We start from the raw sequence: 5,462 nt of genomic DNA on the forward strand, positions 1-5,462 counted from the left end.
CAGTTCAGTCTAGAGCCACTAGGTGAGCTGCGCTCAGAGTATTGGCACGCTGTTCCCCGTCAATGTTATTGGCGCCGCCATTTTGGTGCTTGTGCAAAGCAGACGCAACTGCCGATCGTCATGATTCGGAAGTGCGACTTCCTCAGAATTAGATTCGATGTTAGGACCCTCATGTAATATTGCTTTGCTCTGTCGCGAACTGTTGAAACATTTGTAGAGGACGGAAAAGCATTTCCTGTGATTTAAGATAAACCTTCAAATAACTGGCAACCATGATTTTAAGACACACTATGGGCAAGTGGCGTTACTCTGAAGCGTAGCTTATTTAGTGGCACTAGTTAAGTCTCCTGGTGAAATGCGATGTTCTCAACACTAGCAAAAGTGGATGTCCATATTGTAAAGTTGCGCAGTATGTATAGCAGTCTTTCGATGATATGCGGCAGCCTAATAAAATGTTAGAGCGTTCATGACTAATAAAGCACATAGTAATACAGTGATGGCCCAAAACAACTGCACTTAAAACCAAATATAATCTTAGCGCCCCCCCCCCCCCCCCCCGCCCCTCCCCTTCCCGACTCGGTATTTTGCCAAGCTTCGAGATCGTGTTAGCCGAAGTCCAAATCTGATGTTAGAAATCATATTTTCGTTTTTTCGCACTCTTTATGCGTAATTAGGAATATCGATCATTGCATGCATCTCTATGTATTTCCTTTTGTCGTAAACCGTTAATTGCGTATGGGATTATTTAGAACAATGCCATTTATTATCTCTCTTCCTTCACATTTCGTGCATTTACATTTCGATCTCTTATGTGAGCACAATAATGTTAGCCCACTCCGCGATCCGGTATTTAACACTGCCAAACAGCGAATAAAAAAGCCTCAACAGCACGGTGTATTTTGGAGTATCGTCCTCCCGCGTCGGTCTCAAGCAGTTGCGTGAACTTCATACAGCCACATTTATTGATGACAAGATGAATACATTTAACTACTCAATAAATATGTGACTACATAAATAAAGAGCCGATCACCTTAAAAATATACATCATAAGTAAATGCACCCCAAATTACCTTCAATATGCTCTGAAAATTTTTTCTGGTGTTTTTATTCTCGATAGGCGCATCTAATAATGATTCGGAAGAGCCGTAAAATTATTTTTTGATTTTGAACCTGATTTAAATAACCTTTTCCCTGACACATATTTAGTTTCTTAATCTAATGGAGGTCTCTTATTGCTTCTTTTATGTGATGAGCAACAATTTTTTGTGCATGTGCTGAAAAAAAATAAAGTACAAAGGGGAGCGTGCCGGAACTATGACGATAACGCAAGCAGACCGTCAGAAAGTGGCCAATTAAGTAGCTGCAATGTCGAGTAGAGTTTGAAATACTTGTCAGTTCTATTTAACAAAAAAATCACTGATTAGCAAGGATGATGCTTATTTAAAAATTGAATTGGCCAGCATCTTGTCAAGAACGAACCTCAAACGCCAAGCTATGCCGAAACACTTTAATTGGGCACGCGCTATTTGAGGCCAGATTTAATCTGAATACGAAGGTGCGTATAGATTAGAGTGAACAATTTTGATCACTCTTTTCCGCATAATCATTCGCCTGCATCAAGGTGCTGAGTGTAATCAATGTTGGTCAGGAAAGCAAGCGTGGTGATTGCCACATAATCGTTTGTATAAAAAAGTAGACTGAAAGGGCCTCTTCTGAAAATTTTGTGCCATTTTGAAAATACTATTGTTTTTAGCTCAGTAGCGTCGTCATCATATATATTGTGAAACCTATTTCAGAAACTAGATTTCACAATATACAGGGTGTTTCAGACAGGCCAAATCGCTCCTGCGAAAACCACTCATCGCAACAAAAAACGGCTTTTGTCTTTTTGGTCCTGGGCCAGGGGCCCATTTAGGGAAATTATTAAAGTCCGAAATAATTAGGTTGTTAATTATTTTTGCGTAATTAACTTTTTTAATATTGTGTTTAAGCGCATGGTTTCAATTAGAAAATTGCTCAGCCTCGTCGAAAAACACTAAACCAACAAATTGCAGAACGATAGAAGGCACGCGAAGCATTTTATGGCTTTCTGAAAAACCGCACTAATTCGACGGGTTTTTAAGTTTCGGTATGCTATCGGAGCGCAACTGAGCCCCGGCGGCACCGCACCCCGTGGAGAGATAGTGCAACCAACCTGTGCTGCGCTGTCATCGCGCGACGCAGCAGAGGTCTCAAACCTTGGACCTTTGTTGTTTCTTATTTTTATAAATGATTTGGGGTGTCGTCCGTAAAACACTCTCAATTACTTATGTTCGCAGGTGACGTGAAGTGGTTAGGGGGGGGGGGGGGGGGGGTCACCTCAGTCACTGCCTGTACTTTGCTGCAGGACGATCTTCGTTCAGTGGTAGGATGGTGCAGTTCTAACAGTATTTTCTTAAATCCGCGCAAAACAAAAGTCATGTCGCTGTCGAGAAAGCGTCACAATTTAGCCTATGTATATGTTCTGGAAAATGAAACGATCTGTCGGACCACGCAGATGCGAGACCTAGGTGTTCCTGTGGACGACCCCCTTTTTTTTTTCTTTCTCATGTAAACTCCATTATTAGCCAGTCATTACGCACGCTAGGAATAATGTCTCACTTAACTAGACCATTTATCACTCATCACTGTCTTTTGAGATTATATAGTACCCATATGCGTTCGAAACTAGATTTGCATCTGTAGTCTGGAACTGCATATCTATAACAGCAAGTGAAAGTATAGAACATGTACAAAAGCGATTTGTGCGCATCATTTACGACATATATTTTGGAAGAAAGTGTTTTTATGAATATAATTCGATTTGAGCAAAATTAACATTGGGCACCTTATGTAAAAGAAGGTCTATTCGGGATGTTCAGTTTTTACATAGGCTAATTCATAATGCAATAGACAGACCTACTCTCCTTACCTGTGTTCACTTTTGCATTCCACTTAAAACGAACTCTAGAAATCCTAGAGTATTTTACTCAGACCTCATTCGAAACGCATCACCGGTTTCGCGTATCCAACATGTTTTAAACACGCAATTTACTGACGTCAATATTTTTAGTACAAATCTGTCTTTTGGAGAACGATCATTTTGATGCATGTGTTTTTAATTGGCATCGATACATGTTTGTGTGCTCGCATGTTTTTTTTCACAACTCTTTATTTTGTCAACTCTGTATTTTGTGTGTATTTCAATTGTGTGTGCTTAACCCAGTAGGCTTTCGAGCTGTTGGTTAGCACATGAGAAAAATAAACATTGATTGATTGACTGTCTATAACGTTTTGGCCGTTTTTTTTGTAGGCATTTTATAGAGCCTGGTGTATATAGACCATATAGAAATAGTATAAAAACAGATAGAAATTATAGGAACGTTTCCATCCCTTTTCTAACATGTTGTTGTTGTTGTTGTTGTTGTTGTAATGACAATCGTGAAAATGGGAAAAGCCCGTGCGTAAATATTATCCACCCATAACGGGGGAAAGACTCGCACGGGCTGGGGAGAGAGGAGTGAAAGAAGAGGGAGGAGAAGGGGAAGGTTGATTTTGATAGTGGTGGCATATTGAGATATTCAAATAGTTAGTTGCAGAATTGGAGGGAGGGGGGATGCCTAAAACCACGTTAAAAGGGAAAAAAAAAACGAAAAAACTTAGAATGTGCGGAGTGAGTTAGGATCAGGGTTGTAAAAGTTACTTCAAAAATGTACCTAAGATACAGTTACAGTTACTCATACGAAAATGTACCTAGGTGCGTATCTAGCTACTTGCTTAAAAATGTACCTAGGTACAGGTAGAGTTACTTCAAAGGTACTTTTTTTTATTTTCACGTAAAGTATTTTTCTCAAATTTGTCACATTATTATTGGAATAAATCCTTTGTATACTGGGATATAAACAAAAACAAGTTTGATAAACGTGCTTTATTGGTGTCAATGGGAGAAGTAACGCAAAACGCTCACCAGAGCCTTCGAAGACTTTGCCTTTTTCACTTGAGTGCTCGATTTGACCTCAGAATCAGGACTCTTCGAAATGTTCATCCTACATCTTCGATCGCAGTTTGGTAGCAATTGTTCCTCCTACGCTAAAAACGCGCTTCACCGCCGCTGAAAGCCCTGTGTTGAATTTTAAGAAGACGCTTTTCAGCAGCGGCATGAGCTTGAAACAGTCCAGACTTCTTGTCGGAGCAAGTTTGGTGTACTGTACAGTCGGCGAGAAACAGCCACCGGAGGAGCCTCCAACTCGGTAGAAGTTAACACATGGCAAAACAGAAGGGCCCGGGGGGCCAATAAGGTCACTGGAGCGAGGCACGTGACGGCGCTGCACAGATGTCCAGATCGGAGTGGAGTCCTCACGTGCCTTACTCTCACGATCCAATTGGCTCACCGAGGACACAGCTTCCACTGTTTACGACGTCCCGCTCAAACTCGCTTGTTGACGTGGCTTGCCCTTCAGCGCCAGCACTGGCATCGAAGCCATCGGCGAGCCCTGAAGACGTCGGCCGCATGGAGAAACGAAGAGTCGAGTGCACACGCACCTAACCTTCGCAACGCAACGACGCGCGAAAGTCTTCAAGCTTTCACGTTTTTTCTTTCGTTTTTAGGAAGGAAGAGAATATTGTAACGCGAGCGCGTTTAGGAGCTCGTGTCACAGAAAATCCGTCGGATGTCGGTGGTGTCGGTGGCGTGACGGAAAATTCCTGAATGGTCGATAGGGTCGTGACGTCACAGCCACATGACTTCGCGCGGGAATTTCAAACAACCCACAACGCTCATGTGAAGCGTGACGTCACGCGTGGAATGAAGGTGGTTAAAGACATACGAATTAATGGTCGCAGAATGTTTCAAATGATCCCACTTGATAAACTAATTCATTTGCCTTAAAGAAATATTTGAAGAATTTACGCAGGATTGCACCCACGACCCTTCGGCTGCGAGCCAGACATGATACCGACTAGGCAACGGAGGGCTTGGGAATGGCACTGCGATCCTGCCGTCATTAGAGTGCCTCGATGTCTGTTTGTGTCAGGGTAAAGGCATTATCGCATCGAGTGTTGTTAGCGCGTGCCGAGCAAACACATAAATAAACCTTGCGGGGTAAAATGGCATCCAAAGCACTGGCAAAAGCTCCTCAATGGCGCCGGGAATGTTGTATCATAAAAACTAGGTCGTTGTGTGACTCAAGAGCATGAGAAGCGATTGAGAAGGCCATGCAACCCTATCGCCTTCAACTCTTAAAGGCGAAGGTTAATCGTACACCCAGTTTTTTTTCTTCACAAACATTTTCAGTTTTGTGAAGTGCAAAATTTGAGTTTGATTTATTGAGTGGAAACACCACGTGCTTTACGACTGTAATTATAATTTATTTACAGTTATATGTTATATTGTATTTTCTACGATTTTGACGAAGTGAATAGAAAGTACCTGTAAAAAATAACTT

This window comes from Ixodes scapularis, unplaced genomic scaffold (genome assembly GCF_016920785.2).
Source record: "Ixodes scapularis isolate PalLabHiFi unplaced genomic scaffold, ASM1692078v2 PGA_scaffold12__126_contigs__length_90152505, whole genome shotgun sequence".
NCBI lineage: Eukaryota > Metazoa > Arthropoda > Arachnida > Ixodida > Ixodidae > Ixodes > Ixodes scapularis.